This window comes from Callithrix jacchus, chromosome 6 (genome assembly GCF_049354715.1).
Source record: "Callithrix jacchus isolate 240 chromosome 6, calJac240_pri, whole genome shotgun sequence".
Classification (NCBI taxonomy): Eukaryota; Metazoa; Chordata; class Mammalia; order Primates; family Cebidae; genus Callithrix; species Callithrix jacchus.
In genome coordinates this window covers 42,894,535-42,912,925 of record NC_133507.1, presented here as the reverse complement: position 1 = coordinate 42,912,925, position 18,391 = coordinate 42,894,535, and the positions used below count along the sequence as shown (strand labels likewise).

Here is an 18,391-nt window from a genome sequence, read left to right as displayed (position 1 = left end):
TTTATCAAAGATTGTATGGTTGTAGATATGTTGTGTTGCCTCCGATGCCTCTGTTCTGTTTCATTGGTCTATATCTCTGTTTTGGTACCAGTACCATGCTGTTTTGATTACTGTAGCCTTGTAGTATAGTTTGAAATCTGATAGTGTGATGCCCCCTGCTGTGTTCTTTTTGCTTAGAATTGACTTGGCTATGTGGGCTCTATTTGGTTCCATATGAAGTTCATGGTGGTTTTTTCCACTTCTGTGAAAAAGGTCAATGGTAGCTTGATGGGTATAGCAATGATTCTGTAAATTACTTTGGGCAGTATAGCCTTTTTCACAATATTAATTCTTCCTAACCATGAACATGGAATGTTTCTCCATCTGTTGGTGTCCTCTCTGATTTCGTTGAGAAGTGGTTTGTAGTTTTCCTTGAAGAGGTCCCTTACGTTCCTTGTGAGTTGTATTCCTAGGTATTTTATTCTTTTTGTAGCAATTGTGAATGGCAGTTCGTTCTTGATTTGGCTTTCTTTAAGTCTGTTATTGGTGTAGACGAATGCTTGTGATTTTTGCACACTGATTTTATATCCTGAGACTTTGCTGAAGTTGCTTATCAGTTTCAGGAGGTTTTGGGCTGAGGTGATGGGGTCTTCTAGGTATACTATCATGTCGTCTGCAAATAGAGACAATGTGGCTTCCACCTTTCCTATTTGAATACCCTTTATTTCTTTTTCTTGCCTGATTGCTCTGGCTAGAACTTCCAGTACTATATTGAATAGAAGTGGTGAAAGAGGACATCCTTGTCTAGTGCCAGATTTCAAAGGGAATGCTTCCAGATTTTGCCCATTAAGTATGATATTGGCTGTTGGTTTGTCATAAATAGCTTTTATTACTTTGAGATACGTTCCATCGATACCGAGTTTATTGAGGGTTTTTAGCATAAAGGGCTGTTGAATTTTGTCAAATGCCTTCTCTGCATCAATTGAGATAATCATGTGGTTTTTGTTTTTGGTTCTGTTTATGTGGTGAATTATGTTTATAGACTTGCGTATGTTGAACAAGCCTTGCATCCGCAGGATGAATCCTACTTGATCAAGATTAATAAGTTTTTTGATTTGCTGTTGCAATCAGCTTGCCAATATTTTATTGAAGATTTTTGCATCTATGTTCATCATGGATATTGGCCTGAAGTTTTCTTGTGGGGTCTCTGCCGGGTTTTGGTATCAGGATGATATTGGTCTCGTAGAATGATTTGGGAAAGATTCCTTCTTTTTGGATTATTTGGAATAGTTTCAGAAGGAATGGTACCAGCTCCTCTTTGTGTGTCTGGTAGAATTCGGCTGTGAACCCGTCTGAACCTGGGCTTTTTTTGTGTGGTAGGCTCTTAATTGCTGCCTCGACTTCTGCCCTTGTTATTGGTCTATTCATAGTTTCAGCTTCCTCTTGGTTTAGGCTTGGGAAGACACAGGAGTCCAGGAATTTATTCATTTCTTCCAGGTTTAGTAGTTTATGTGCATAGAGTTGTTTGTAATATTCTCTGATGACAGTTTGAATTTCTGTGGAATCTGTGGTGATTTCCCCTTTATCATTTTTTATTGCATCTATTTGGTTGTTCTCTTTTTTCTTTTTAATCAGTCTGGCTAGTGATCTGTCTATTTTGTTGATCTTTTCAAAAAACCAGCTCTTGGATTTATTAATTTTTTGGAGGGTTTTTCCTGTCTCAATCTCCTTCAGTACTGCTCTGATCTTAGTTATTTCTTGTCTTCTGCTGGGTTTTGAGGTTTTTTGATCTTGCTTCTCTAGCTCTTTCAATTTTAATGATAGGGTGTCTATTTTGAATCTCTCCATTCTCACATGGGCATTTATTGCTATATACTTTCCTCTAGAGACTGCTTTAAATGTGTCCCAGAGATTCTGGCATGTTGTGTCTTTGTTCTCATTGGTTTCGAAGAACTTCTTTATTTCTGCCCTCATTTCATTGTTTATCCAGTCAACCTTCAAGAGCCAGTTGTTCAGTTTCCATGAAGCTGTGTGGTTCTGGGTCGGTTTCTGAATTCTGAGTTCTAACTTGATTGCACTATGGTCTGAGAGGCTGTTTGTTATGATTTCAGTTGTTTTGCATTTGCTGAGCAGTGCTTTACTTCCAATTATGTGGTCAATTTTAGAGTAGGTGTGATGTGGTGCTGAGAAGAATGTATATTCTGTGGATTTGGGGTGGAGAGTTCTGTAAATGTCTATCAGGTTTGCTTTCTCCGGGTCTGGGTTCAAGTCCTGGATATCCTTGTTGATTTTCTGTCTGGTTGATCTGTCTAATATTGACAGTGGAGTGTTAGAGTCTCCCACTATTATTGTGTGGGAGTCTAAGTCTCTTTGTAAGTCATTAAGAACTTGCCTTATGTATCTGGGTGCTCCTGTATTCGGTCCATATATGTTTAGGATCGTTAGCTCTTCTTGTTGTATTGATCCTTTTACCATTATGTAATGGCCTTCTTTGTCTCTTTTGCTCTTTGTTGCTTTAAAGTCTATTTTATCAGAGATGAGAATTGCAACTCCTGCTTTCTTTTGCTCTCCATTTGCTTGGTAAATCTTCCTCCATCCCTTTATTTTGAGCCTTTGTGTATCCTTGTATGTGAGATGGGTTTCCTGGATACAGCACACTGATTGGTTTTGGATTTTTATCCAATTTGCCAGTCTGTGTCTTTTGATTGGTGCATTTAGTCCATTTATATTTAGTGTTAATATTGTTATGTGTGAATTTGATACTGCCATTTTGATGCTAGCTGGCTGTTTTGCCCGTTAGTTGTTGTAGATTCTTCATTATGTTGATGCTCTTTAGCATTTAGTGTGATTTTGGAATGGCTGGTACTTGTTGTTCCTTTCTATGTGTAGTGCCTCTTTCAGGAGCTCTTGTAAATCAGGCCTTGTGGTGACAAAATCTCTGAGTACTTGCTTGTTCGCAAAGGATTTTATTTTTCCTTCACTTCTGAAGCTCAGTTTGGCTGGATATGAAATTCTGGGTTGAAAGTTCTTTTCTTTAAGGATGTTAAATATTGGCCCCCACTCTCTTCTGGCTTGCAGAGTTTCTGCCGAGAGATCTGCTGTGAGTCTGATGGGCTTCCCTTCGTGGGTGACCCGACCTTTCTCCCTGGCTGCCCTTAGTATTTTCTCCTTTATTTCAACCTTGTTGAATCTGACAATTATGTGCCTTGGGGTTGCTCTTCTTGCGGAATATCTTTGTGGTGTTCTCTGTATTTCCTGCAATTGAGTGTTGGCCTGTCTTGCTAGGTGGGGGAAAATTTCCTGGATAATGTCCTGCAGAGTATTTTCCAGCTTGGATTCATTCTCTTCATCACGTTCTGGTACGCCTATCAAACGTAGGTTAGGTCTCTTTACATAGTCCCACATTTCTTGGAGACTTTGTTCATTCCTTTTCGCGCTTTTTTCTCTGATCTTGGTTTCTTGTTTTATTTCATTGAGTTGATCTTCGACATCTGATATTCTTTCTTCTGCTTGGTCAATTCGGCTATTGAAACTTGTGCATGCTTCGTGATGTTCTTGTATTGTGTTTTTCAGCTCCTTTAATTCATTCATATTCCTCTCTAAGTTATCCATTTTTGTTACACTTCCTCGAATCTTTTTTCAAATCCTTTTTCAAGGTTCTTACTTTCTTTGCATTGATTTAAAACATGTTCTTTTAGCTCACAAAAGTTTCTCATTATCCACCTTCTGAAGTCTAATTCTGTCATTTCGTCACAGTCATTCTCTATCCAGCTTTGTTCCCTTGCTAGTGAGGAGTTTTTGTTCTTTCTAGGAGGCGAGGTGTTCTAGTTTTGGGCGTTTTCCTCCTTTTTGCGCTGGTTTCTTCCCATCTTTGTGGATTTATCCACCTGTCGTCTGTGTAGTTGCTGACTTTTCGATTGGGTCTCTGAGTGGACACCCAGATTGTTGATGATGAAGTATTTCTGTTACTTGGTTTTTCTTCTACCAGTCTAGCCCCTTCACTGTACGACTGCTGAGGTCCAATCCAGGCCCTGCTTGTCTGGGGTGCAGCTGTAGCAGCTGCGGAACAGTAAGGCATGCTACCAGTTTCTTTTTCTGCTATCTTTGTCCCAGAATGATGCCTGCCAAATGTCAGTCTTTTGGATATAGAGGGCTCAGGGAGCTGCTTGAGGAGACAGTCTGTACTTTATAGGAGTTCAAGTGCTGAGCTGTGAGCTCTGTTGTTCATTCAGGGCTGTTAGGCTGCTATGTTTAATTCTGCTGCAACATAACTCATTAAAAAAAAAAAAAACCTTTTTTTCTCAGATGCTCTGTCGAGGGGTGGGGTTAGGGCTTTCTTGTGAGTGTCCACCACAGTGTCGTGCCCAGCTAGGAGGCAGTCTAATCACTATTTGCCTGCCAAGGCTCCACCTGGCTGGTGTGAGGTTCGCCCTGTTGCTGCAGGCTCTGCCCTTTTGCTGCAGTCTCCACCCTGCAGCCATGGGCTATGCCCTGCGGCAGAGTCTCTCTGTTGTATCGCGTTGCCTCGGCAACAGCAGGCTGCATCAGCAATGTGCGTGTACCTCAGTAGGGGCAGTTTGCCTCGGTAATGGCGGACGCCCCTTCCCCATGGACCTGCAGCCTCAGGGAATCCCTCCACGGGGAGCATTCGTAATCGCCATTTTGTTTGTCCCACTGTGCTATCCCAAACGCTGTCACCCTGGAATCTCCTGGTCTGGCTCACTGTCCAAGTCCCATTCAGTCTCAAGTTCAGCCCTCCCAAGTCTCAGGTTGCCAGCCCAACAGAGCACCCAGACGAGCGTGCTTTGTGAGGTAGGCGTGCCGCCACAGTGCGAGCCACCTCTGCACTGGCCGCTGGCTGCGCCAGCCAAAACCTCTGCCTGGCATCCCGCGTCTCCTCTATACCTAGGAATTTCCCCGTTCTGTGGGCAACAAAGATCCATCTGGAAATGCGGCCCTGACTCACCCCCTCTGCGCATTCACCACGAGCTTCAATCCTGGGTTGTTCTCACAGCTCCATCTTGAGTCCTCTCCCTGAATTATTTTTAAAAGAGCTTCCTGTTCTAGAATTGTTTAGGTGTGATCTTGATAAAGTCAGGGGCCTATTAAAGATACTTTTCCATTGTGATTTCATAACTCTAGCAAACTCTTTGATTTCTTCCTTGAACTTGGGAGTACTATATTTTAAAATCAACTTTGTCCCCAATAGTACTAAACTAGGGGTTTTGGTTTGAGACTAATTTTTCATATACATATTCTTTTACTTATTAATTTATTTATACTTTTTTCACTAATTTTGTGCTGAATGCATAGTATGTTCCATTCACTTATAATTATGAGGATACTCTCACCATAGCTCTTAGGAAATCCAGGTGACCTAATCCAGAGATCTCTCCATTTTCTTATCTTAGAACACGTACTTAGAAAACTTAGAACATGTACTTAGAAAACTTGTAATTATAAATACTTTCTCTGCTCCTTTGAAATGTAAATCTTTATAAAGGCCTCTTCCCAGTTTTACAACCCCAAAATATCTTTCTCAAAAACCTGGAAGCCATCCTTTCAAAATGTAATAATCCAGAATATAGCATCCCTTTTTTCTTGGCTCTCTGGAGGGTAGGAGACTAAATTAGGTGAATTACTTGCTTCAAGTTTTAAAACTGTCTCCTGTCACAAAGATATGAGAAAATTTACTATTCCTCTGGGTAAAGTCAATTAGCAAACACTAAAAATCTGCCTTTTGAATCAATGGAGTTGAGTTCATACTACCTCTGGCCACTCTCCTCTATGGCAGTCACTTTAAAGAAAATCCCCTGCTCATTTAACATTATTCAGTGAAGTTTTTGCTTTCACAGGGTAGACTGGATAATCTCAAAGGGGCTTTTTCCAACTTTGGAACTCTATGTTTCTAGAAACAGGGCCTTTTGCTTTGAGTTGAATGCAAAGAAAGTGATAACCATTTTATGAAAGTCTGATGTGTCTTCAAATTTAGCAGAATTACAGGTTATTTGTCTACATATATTTACTAGTACTCATCCAGCAGACTAACCTCCCCCACTGACCTAACATTATTCTAAATCTACTTCAGCATTATATAACACTTCGACATCCTTCCAGTTCAAAAGCCAAAGTTTTGCTGCCAGCATTGGCACCACTTTACTTCTTTCTTCTATCTCACGATTTCAGAATCATTGAAATTTTATTACTGATTCATTGTCCTTACTAATTACTAGTCTGTTCAGATATTCTGTTTCTTTATTATTCAGTCTTGGTAGGTGTATGTGACTAGAAATTTAGCCATTTCTTCTACATTATCAAATATTTTGGTGTACTATTGTTCACAGGGTTTTCTTATCATCTTTTGTATTTCTGTGGTAACAGTTGTAATGTCTCTTGTTTCATTTCTAATGTTTTTTCAGTATGTTACTTTTTCCTTATTAGTCTAGTGAAGGGTTCATCAATTTTGTCAATCTTTTCAATGATCTGACTCTTGGTTTTGTTGAGTTTTTTTATTTTTGATTCAAATCACTCTATTAGCGTCTGTTTTATTTATATCTGTTCTGACCTTTGCTATTTCTGCTAACTTTGGGCCTAGTTTGTTCTTCTTTTTCCTCTTCCTTAGAGTGTACCATTAAATTGCCTATTTGTTTTCTAGTATCTTTTTTGGTTATAGGCATTTGTCACTATAAATTTTCTCCTAGGGCTGCTTTTGCTATATCTCGTAAGTTTTAGTATGTTGCATTTCCATTTTTGTTTGTCTCAAGGTATTTTTTTATTTTCTTTTTCATTAATTCTGTGACCCATTAGTTGTTTATGAGAATGTTAATTTCCATATATTGGTTTATTTTTCTCAGTATCTCTTGGTATTGATTTCTAGGTTCACACTAAAACTATCTTAAAACTTGGTTTCATATTACTTTAGGTCTCTTAAATTTGTTAAAATTTGTTTTTTGACCTAACATGACCCATCCTAGACAAGGATCTCTCTATACTTAAAAATAAAGTGTATTCTGCTGCTATTGAATGGAAGGATCTGTATATGTCTGTTAGTTCCATTTGGTCTAAACTGTAACTCAACTCCAGTGTTACCTTATTAATTTTCAGTCAAGGTGGTCTATCCACTGTTGACAGTGGTACAGTGAGTTTCCCCACTATTACAGTATTGCCTTCTATCTCTTTCTTGAGATTATTAAATAATTGCTTTATGTATTTAAGTGCTGTGATAATGGGTGCATATATATTTATAATTATTTTGTTTTCTTGGCGAATTAATCCCTTTAATATTATGTAATGGCCTTTTTGGTCTCTATTTGGCTTAATGTCTATTTTGTCTAATTATATATATATTATATATACATATATATAATATATATGTATTATATATATATATAATTAGACAAAATAGACATTAATATATATATAGACATATATATATGTATTATATATATTATATAATATATAATAAAGTGTATATATATATATAGCTGATTATATATATAGCTTCACCTGCCCTTTTCAGGTTTTTATTTCACAGAATATCTTTTTCTGTCATTCAGTCTATGTGTGTCCTTACCAGCAAAGTGAATCTCTTATACACAGAACATGGTTAGATTTTGTTTATTTTTTATTCAGCTACTACACATTTTTTTATTCTAGAATTTCATCCATTTACCCCCAAAGTAATGTTTGATAGGTGAAAACTTGGTACTTCCCTTCTGTAACTTTTTTCTGATTATTTCATAGGTCCTTTGTTTCTTGCTGTCTTGCTATTTTATGTGGTTTGATGACTTTCTGTGGTGGTATGCTTTGAATCCTTTTTACATTTTATACAACTACTATAAGCTGTTGTTTTGTGGTTACAGTGAGGCTTACATAAAATATCTTATCCTTATAATAGGATTCTTTAAGCTGATAAGAGCTTGCCTTTAATTGAATTACTTTTCTTCCTAGCCTTTTGTTTTATGATTTTGATGTCAAAATTTACACTTGTTTTTATAATTTGTATTTCACAACAATTTATTGTAGCTACAGTTGTTTTAAATGCTTTTTAAAAATTCTCACAGTAGGAATAAAATTCCTTTACATACCATCTTTACAGTACTAAAAAACATTGAGTATGACTAGATATTACTTAGGATATTTATAGCTTATTTGTATTTTTACTTTCATATGTGTTTTGTTGTTAATTAGCACCTTTTTGTCAGCTTAAATAACTTCTTTTAGCAATTCCTGTAAGACAGGCCTAGTGGGGATAAACTCCTTTAGCTTTCCTTTACCTGGAAGGTTTTTATTCCCATTTCTAAAGAACAGCTTTGTTGACTATAGTTAGTTGACAGTGGGATTTTTATATTTGTTTGTTTTTGGGTTTTTTGTTTTTTGTTTTTGTCCTTCAGCACTTTGAATATATCATCACACTCTGTTCTGTCCTTTAGGGTTTCTGCTGAGAAAAACCACTGAAAGCTATATTGGGGCTTTGTTGAATGTGATATTATTTCTTATCTCTTGTTTTACTTTCAGTATTTGTTTTTTATTTTTTATACTTTGATTATAATGGTTCTTGTTGAACTTATAATTGGATTGAAATTGATGAATGGCTGTTGAGCTTCCTGTACTTGGCTACTTTCATTTTTTAAGACTTAGAAAACTTTAATTTTCAGCCATTACTTTCTCACGTATGTTTTCTAGGCCTTTTACTACTCTCTCTAATCCTTCAGAAAACTTCTTTTGCAAAGAAAGATTAGTTTGTTTGATAGTGTCTGATAATTCTCATAGGCCTTTTAAATTCTTTTTCTTTTTTTTCCCCTCTGAGTGAGTAATTTTAAATGTCCTATCTCTAACCTCCCTGAGTCTGCCTTCTACTTGATCAAGTATGCAGTTAAAGCTTTCTATTGAAGTTTTTAGTTCAGGTATTGTATTCTTTACAATTTTTATTTGTATTGTTTCTATTTGTTCATTTACTTAACAAAACTTCATTTGTTTATAAAATGTTCTCCAAATATTATTTATTTTTTAATCTGATTTTCTTGGAGTTACCTGAACTTCTTTAAGAAGATTATTCCGAGTTCTTTATCAGTCATGCCATAGATCTGCATTTTCTTTGGGTCCATTTTTGGAGCTTTATTAGTTTCTTTTAGTGGTATCACATTTCTTGATTCTTCATAATATTTCTGTTCTTCTACTGCTGGCTTCAAATTTGAAACAAACACCTGTTACAGCCTTTGTGGGTTTTCTGTGGTAGTAATACATATATACTATTTAATCTAGCCTGGGGTTTTGGATGAACTTTCTGGTAACAACACCAGACAAACAGACCTTGGTGTTAGGTTCTCTAGTTGGGCTTTGTTACTTCCCATCCTCTGAGGTGGAATGGTACCACTTGCAGTGCTCTATGGTACAGTGAGACCACTAGATAGAGTAGGTTGTCAGGTGGTGCTGCTACTGAATGGGCTCTACAATTATTCTCTAATTAGGCAGAGTTGCAGGTTGTTTTTCCTGGCTGAGTGCTACTATTGTTTAGTGTTTAGTTGGGCAGGGCCGCGTGCTGGGCTCGAGGCTGAGGGAGTTCTCTTGGGTTGTTGCTCAGCCATAATATTAAGCTAAGCAAGAGGCTATGTTCCAGCAGACATGCCTGGAGTTAAGCTTGTCACCCCATCCCTTGGGTAGGCTTAAGTAGAGCACTAAGGTTTGTTGGAGTCATCACTCACCAGCTGAGGTTGAGTTACCCCAGATGCTTTCTCTGTGGGAATTGACCTGCAGTTGACTCTGTGTCTGGAAGACTTAATGCAAAGACTTTAATTTAGTTGGATTACCTCTTTGCCACTAGGGGTGGATAGAGGTCAGATGCTCCCTCTGCAGTTAATCACCCACCTTCCACTGACTGTTAGCAAGGGGACAATTTAAGGAGAGCACCCAGCCCATATGAGAATGCTGGCTAGAGATTCAGGTCTGGAAGTGGCATGATCCATGTTTTCTACAGAGTGATGCTGTTGGCTACCCTCTTTGGAGTGTCACCTCCATTGTTCAGAAGGCAAAGTGATCACCAATATCTGCTTATTCGTTGCTGTAAGTCCCACCCTGTTCTTTCTTTCTAACTGGCCCCAGATCATCCAGCCTTGCTGGCATTTCCAATGTTTTCCATGGGATAAAATAGGAGCAAACCTCTTGCAAAGTGTTCCAGAATGGTGGGGAAGCTGAATATTTGTCTCAAACTCACTTTTCCGTCTGTAGAAACTCAGTCCAGGGGAATTTTGTGTATATGGCATTTCTCTTATAATTGCATGCAGCTTTTGTCAGTTCTACTGTACAAGAAAAGAGTCCAGTCCAAGTTCTGGAATATTTAGGATGTTATTTTTGCCTATGGTTAGTGGCTAGTTGGATTTCAGTGAAGGGAAGTGAAATTGGAGAGCTCCTATTCTGCCAGCTTGCTGATATCACTCTGGAAATTATTTTTAAAAGAAATATTTAATTTGTATCTAATTAATATAAATGGGAGAATTCTTGGCATGTTATTTAATAAACTATTTCATTTGGAATAAAAACAATAGCACAATAAGCAAACAATGACTAAATAATATTTTTGAGTCTCATGTATGCAGAGAAATATTTTATAAGAATTGTGCTATAGACAAGAACAGGTGGTAATAATTCGATTTTCCATCTGCAGATTTTAAAGTCATCTACAGGTTGGCTTTCACAAATTTTATAGGCAATATGTGGAAACCTACCAATTTTCAAATTATGCCAAATGGACCTTGACCAAATTCAAAAAGCCATGTAGGACCAATGTTCTTTTTGATGTTTTTTAAAGCTTAAAGCAGATGACTGTACCATTTGCACAGCAATATAGGACCTACGAACAGCATGTGAGCAGAATTTATTTACTGAGTGGAAGATGGAATCAGTTAATGACATCAGAGCACCTTTAAATTCCAGATTCTAATTCTCTAATTCCTCCACAGATACAGCCCATTCAGTAATTATCTGTTTTTAACTGGAGCCTAGTATTTCAACTTTCTCAGATACCTATAGTTAAGTATTATTGTTCTCACATTGTGACTTGAATTGTTTTCCAGGATTATCACTCACCATTTAGAACTGTGCTATACGCTAGTCTGATAATTTGCATTTTGTTTGGAAGTATTTATGCCTTAGGGATGCTTTGGCATAAAAGGGCCTCTATGCTCATAAAAGAAGCATGTCAATGAAACCATCCCCAATGAAATTTTGTGAAATTGATTAAGAAAATAAGATAAAATTCCTCTGGGCTTGTAGCAGCAATCACTAAGCCAGCTTGCCCTGTGGCTCACTTTCTTGTAGCTAGTTGCTACTTACTACCCCATGATAGCATAGCCCTTTTCACAAGATCCTTTGTTCTTTTTCAGTTTTATAGACAAAAATCTAAGACACCACAAGATAATAAGCTTTCTGTTTCAGCTTTTTATTAAAGTTCTGCATACTAACAAAACTACAGATAGATGACAGCTTGTCTGGAGGGCCCAGTAAGAAACTGACTCATGGAGATATGCTGGCCAATTGACAACCTCAAATTTTCTAGCCCCTTACCCTCTACAAATCTCCATTAAAATCCTTACCCAGAACCCCTTCGGGAAACAGATTTGAAGCTTGAGAATTCCTCCCATTTCTTCAATCAGCATTTTGTTATTAATAAACTCTTTCTCTGCTGCAACCCCGTGTTAGTGTATTGGTCTGCTGCTCTACAGCAGGCATAGAGATCTGGCAGTCCTATAACGTAGCAGTCCCCAAGTGCTGTGGAAGGCAACTTTTCCACAGACGGGAACAGCAGTGTGGAGATAGTTTCAGGATCTATCTGAACTGTTCCACTTCAGATCATCCGGCATTAGTTAGATTCTCATAAGAAGTGTGTAATCTACATGCATGTGTTCCTCACATGCACAGTTCACAATAGCGTTCATGTTCCTATAAGAATCTAAGGTTACTGCTGATCTGACAGGAGGGAGAGCTCAGGCCGTTATGCCTGTTTGCCTACCACTCACTTCCTGCTGTGTGGCCCAGTTCCTAACAGGCCATAGACTGGTGCCTGTGGTACTCACCCTAATGCCCTCATTTTTAACATAGTTACCTCTTTTAAAAAACTATCACCAAATACAGTCACATCCTGAAGTTCTGGGTGTTAGAAATTCAATTTCTGAACTTTGGTGGGACTAAATTCAGCTCTTCTAATATCCCTTTTAATGATCTGCCTATGTCTGTTTCCCTCCTTGCTTCCCTTCCTTCCTTGCTTCTCACACTGCCTTCCTCTCTCCCTCCTTCCTTCTTCCCTTCCTTCCTTCCTTCTTTCATTCTTCCTTTACTTCCTTCTCTCCCTCCCTTCCTTTCTTTTCTTCCTTCATTTGAATATAAGACCACAAAATATTTTTATCCCAAATACTTCCTCTAGGTGGTGGGGGGCCCCTGCTATAATATCAACATCATGTGGCTGGAGGATTCGTTAGTGTTGCCTGCTAACTTTAATATAGTGATGCTAAGTATTTCGCTTTTATAATCATGAACTATGCAATATGGTAGGCTTTGTCTATCTTCCCTTTCTCATGTATTTGTGATAGAAATATTTTCTGGTCTTATACTCAAAGAAAGGAAAGGAAAAAGGAAGGAAGGGAGAGAAGGAAGTAAGGGAAGAATGAAAGAAGGAGGGAAGGGAGAGAAGAAGGAGGGGGAGAGGAAGGCAGAATGAGAGGCAGAGAGCAAGGGAAGTAAGGAGGGAAACAGACAGGAAGATCATTAGAAGAGCTATTAGAAGAGCTGAATTTAGCCCAACCAAAATTCAGAAACTGAATTTCTAACACCTAGCCCTTCAGAATATGACTGTATTTGGTGATAGGATTTGAAAAGAAGTAACTATGTTAAAAATGAGGGTGGGTCCTAATCCAATCTGAGCAATCTTAATTCTCACCCTACCCTGCTTCTCCACTCTGGGACAGACCCCTGTAACAGAAGGCAGACTATGAAGAGAACAGCCAACAGAAGTTTATTGATGGGTTTACTTCATAGATACATGGTAAATGTCCATAGAAATACATAAATCTCAAAGAGATGGCTTAGAGCTCAGGCTTACAAACCAACTTCTGCTGAAGCAAGTAAAGATGATGTTGGGAGCCAAGTAATGGGAAAGTGACTAAGAAAGGCATGGTAAACAGAGTAAGGTTTTCTATGCAGATTTAAATTGGAGCTCTATCCATTTATAAGAGTCTCTAGAGATTAGTCTTTCTTCTCTTCTTGGTATAGAAGAGAGAGACACTCTTACAAATGGAGATTTCCTTGCAAAAGGGTAACTTCTACTCGCTTTCTATGTCTGCAGTTTCTCAAAGTAATCATCTCAAAATAATCTTTATGCCAGAGGCAAGACTTATGATATCATATGCTCATCTAAAATATGCAGAGAGACACCAAGGGCACATGTACTTGGAGGGACAACCTTTTGTGAAGATGCAGCATGTATGCAGCCCTCTGTCAGCCATGGAGAAAGATCTCACAGTACACCAGTTCTGCCAGAACTAGATCTTGAATTGCCAGCCTGCAGAACTGAAAGAAATACATTTCTAATGCTATTTTGTTGTAGCAGCCTTAGGAAACTAATATAGATTTATAAATGTAATTTGCTCCAAATCCCCTTAAAAAAGAGGAAAAAAAGTTTTGTAGTTCAAGAGGAAAAACGTGTTAACACCAAAGAAGAAAAAATTTATCTAAAAAATATTCATTTATGGTAGAATAAAAATGAATTAAAATGACCTCAAATATCATAATTAGTTTTATTTTGAAAATTCTTCTTTCAGAGCCCAGAGCTTTGAAATTACCTAATCATGAGGAATCTTTGATGAATTACAAACTAGATGCTGTCTCTATGGAAAAACAAATAGTTACGGGATTCCTTCTAAATTTCCATTTTGGAAAGCAATAACCTTGTTGGTTACTTAAGGAAACATTACTTGAAAGCCAAAAGTATGTATTCTTAAAACAATTGGATCTAGAATTATCAAAATAATTCTAATACCTGTGTCATATAATTGGATGAAAGTTAATAAATATTTATATCATTTATGAATATATAAAATGAGTTAAAACTGAATCAATATAAAGCAAATTTATTGACTTCTTCATGTCTTTTACTTGATTAGAATAAAAAAGTTGTTTAACTTAAAAATAATCCAACAATCTAATGTAAAAAAATAAATAAATTATGAACTAAACTTGTAATAAATTCTTTACATGGTCGGGCGTGGTGGCTCATGCCTGTAATCCCAACACTCTGGGAGGTTAAGGCAGATCAGTTGAGGTCAGGAATTCAAGATCAACCTGGGCAACATGGTGAAACCCGTCTCTACAAAAATACAAAACTTAGCTCTGCATGGTGTCATGTCCCTACAGTCCCAGCTACTAAGAAGGCTTAAGCAGGAGAATCACTTGAACCTGGGGTCAGGGGGAGTTGCAGTGAGCTGAGAAGATGCTACTGTACTCCAGCCTGGGTGACAGAGCAAGACTCTACCTCAGAAAAAAAAAAAAAAAGAGAAAAGAAAAGATAAAGGAAAAAAATTCACATGAGAAATATTATCTCTTGTAGGTGTGCTAAATAATAATGGAAATTTAATAAGCTACATATATAAAGTTTTGACATATCAATATATTTATGAAACATTAAACTATCACCACAAATCAAGACAATGAAAAAACTGAAACATTTCATTTCCCTCCATTTTCTTCTCCAGGCAAACACTCATCCACTCTTCTGCTTTCTGTCACTATAAATTAGTTTGCATTTTCTAGAATTTTATATAAATGAAAATATAAATTAAGTATTCTTTTTTTCTGGCTTGTTTGAATCCGAGTAATTATTTTGAGAGTCATTCTTGTTGTTGTATAAATTAATAGCTCCTTTTCTCATTGTTGACTAGTATGTCACCATAGTAGCATACTACATTTTCTTTATTTAGTAGACATTTGAGCTGCTTCCACATTGAGGCTATTAAAAATAAAGCATCCATGAATAATTGTATACCATATGTTTACAATTCTCTTTGATAAACAACCAAAAGTAAAAAGGGCTGGGTCATCTATAAAGTATATATTTAAATATTTCTTTAATGTAAACTGTTTTCTGAAGTAATTGTAACATTTTACATTTCTTCCTGCCTGGGTTCTGCCTTTGCATTAACATTTTTATTTTAATTATGGTGATTCTCTTAGGATATGTAGTGATATAGAATTATGGTTTTAACTCTAATTACTAATAATAGTTTTTTATATTCTTATTTTCCATCCATATATCTTTGTTAAAGTGTTTGTATTTCCGTCTAACTATATTTTTGTACCCATTAGCCATCCCCTTTCTTTCCCCATAATTCTTTTCTTATAAATAAACAGGCATCCAAATCAGATAGATAGAAATAACATTATACATAGAAACATGATCATATACCTAGAACACTCTAAATATTTGACAAAAAAACTGGTAGAACTAATAAAGGAATTCAATAAAGTTTCAGGATTCAAAAGCAATATTACATAATTAGTCTTGTCACAAACAACAAACTATCTGAAGAAAATTAAGAAAACAACACCATTAATAATAGCAACAAAAAGAAAAAAGTATTTAGGAATACACTTAATAAAAGAGATGAAAGACTTGTACACTGAAAATTATATAACATTGGTCAAAGAAGTTAGAGAAGACACAGATAAATGGAAAACCTCCCAAGTTCATAGACTGAAACAGTTAATATTGTTAAAATGATCATCATATTGAAAATGATCTACAGATTTAATATAATCACTGTGCCCTATGTTTTTCCTAGAACTTTTACGGTTTTAGGTCTTACATTTAAGTAGTTAATTTATTTTGAGTTATTTTGTATATGGCATGAGGATCAAATTGTATTCTTTTGAATGTGAGTCCAGTTTCTCACACTACTTATTGAAGAAACTATACATTCCCTATTGTGTACTCTTGGCACCCTTGTTATAGACTCATTGATCATATATGAAGAGGTTTAGTTCAGAACTATTTATTCTGTTTCCATTGATCTGCATATCTGCTCTTATGCCAGTACAATCCTGCTTTGATTATTGTATCTATGTACCACCTTTTGAAATCAGGAAGTGTGACACTTACCACTTTGCTTTTTTATTCAAAATTGCCTTGGCTATTTTCAGGGTCTTGTGACTCCTTACAAATTTTATGATGTTTTTGCCTATTTCTGTAAAAAAAAAATAGCATTCAGATTTTGATAGGTATTGCATTGAGTATGTAATCACATAGGGTATTATGGACACTTTTTAAATGTTTATTCTTCCAATCCATAAGCAAGGAATATCTTTCCACTTATTTGTTTGCTTTAATTTCTTTCATCGGTGTTTAATAGTCCACTGTATACACTTTTTTTTTTTTTTGAGACAGAGTTTTATTCTTGTTGCCCAGACTGGAGTGCAATGGCACGATCTCAGCTCACTGCAATCTCCACCTCCCTTTTTACTTGGTTTACTCGTAAGTACTTTTTATGCTACTGTTATAACTTTAGGTATACGTAGACAGTAGTGCTATATCCTATTTGTTTGATGAAAATGAGTAAGGAAATCTCTGCTGTCTATTTATATGATGGGAATAAGTGAGGCAACCTCTGCTCTCTGTTTTTTAATTTGGCAACATCATTTTCACTGGTGATAGTTACTTGAATTGCTCAGAACGTAATCAAATATACATGTCTATGAATGAGACTCTTAAAGTACATATCTAACAAATGAGACTACCTTTCCCATATTAGAGCCATAAGAAATCTCTAGCTCACCTTCCCTCCCATTGCTTTGGGTTCACAGATTAAGGAGGTGTTAGAATATTCCCTCACAGGCTTAGAACAACTAGTTCATAAACATTTAGGCTTTTTCGTGATCAAAAATTACCTTTTGTAACTGTTAAATATTGCTGATCAATATATAAAGGAACTTGAGATATGCTATGGCTCCAACTTTCTTTTTTTTTTTTTTTTTTTTTTTTTTTGAGACGGAGTTTCGCTCTTGTTACCCAGGCTGGAGTGCAATGGCGCGATCTCAACTCACCGCAACCTCCGCCTCCCGGGTTCAGGCAATTCTCCTGCCTCAGCCTCCTGAGTAGCTGGCATTACAGGCACATGCCACCATGCCCAGCTAATTTTTTGTATTTTTAGTAAAGACGGGGTTTCACCATGTTGACCAGTATGGTCTCGATCTGTTGACCTCGTGATCCACCCGCCTCGGCCTCCCAAAGTGCTGGGAGGCGCCAACTTTCTTAAACTAACGCCTCAAATGCAAACATCTACAGGAAGTGACTTAATTATGCAGTCCAGGTTCCTCAGGATTCTATCTTTGCTGTGATTTTAGATGGACTACTATATGCTTTTCTATTGATATTTCAAACTTCCTATAATGGCTTCTCTGTAGGATAACATAGGAAATGTAGATATGCCATCAAGAAGAAAAAAACTGGTGCTGTTGAATACAATTGTGCTGAACATAGCGTATTCCTTGCCATCCTCAGGGAATAACAGATTTCATGGCTAGAAAGAAAAATAACCTTTAACATTAGGAGTGCAGAATGAAACTGAAAGTAAAGTAAATTGGCTTTAAAACATTCTGGTTCAACAGGTAAAGCAATCACTTAATGTAGGAATCCCATTTTATGACCCATAAGGATCTTTAGGTCTATATTCTATTTAGTACATGGAGTATTTCTTTTAAATGTTTCTTTACTACAATGATGAAAAATTTAGACTATTTGTCTTTTTATTAGAAATAGCTAGACCTGAGTTAGCTGATTGCAAAACCACAATTAATGGCAAAGACAAATTTAGATATTTTTTATTTCAATAAAGCAGAAAAATAATTTTACTTAAATAAGGCTATATTATAATTCTCAATCTCTCAATTATATAAACTGCTTTTTTGTAACAGAAAAATGTAGAGGTTAACAACTAATATCCTTTATGGGACATGGCTTTTGTTCAAATAATATTTATGTGTTTTGTTCGGCTTTGTTTAAAAAAGTGCACACATCACAAAATAAATCAAGGCACAGAAACGAACCCACAAAAGAGAAAAACACAAAGAAGATTTTACTTTATCTCTTGAATTCTAGATAAGTCTCAGGAATTCAAGCATAAGGACATGGATGGATTGCAGTGAAACAGAATCCCCATCACAATAGCGCTCAGGGAATTGAGACTGGAGCAGAAGTTGTTCTTTGCAGGCACTTTGCAATTTGTTAGTTTGTTTTAGATGAATAGCCTTTCTATCAGGCTTTTATGAGCTCTTCCTTATGCATAGAAATTTGGCAAACAGTTTCTGTGTGTGTGTGTACATTTCAAGAAGTTTCAAAGGCAAAAATATATATATTCTACCAATAATAAAA

General features: G+C 36.5%; 1 long non-coding RNA gene across 1 annotated transcript in view; it reads right to left on the bottom strand.

Moving 5' to 3' along the window:
• Positions 1-16,122: 16,122 nt before the first annotated feature.
• The window catches only part of LOC144576750 (uncharacterized), a 200,331-nt gene continuing 198,062 nt past the window's right edge, over positions 16,123-18,391 (bottom strand). The window contains exon 3 of the long non-coding RNA XR_013519217.1: positions 16,123-16,208. This is a non-coding gene — a long non-coding RNA (uncharacterized LOC144576750). The remainder of the gene's footprint in view (positions 16,209-18,391) is intronic.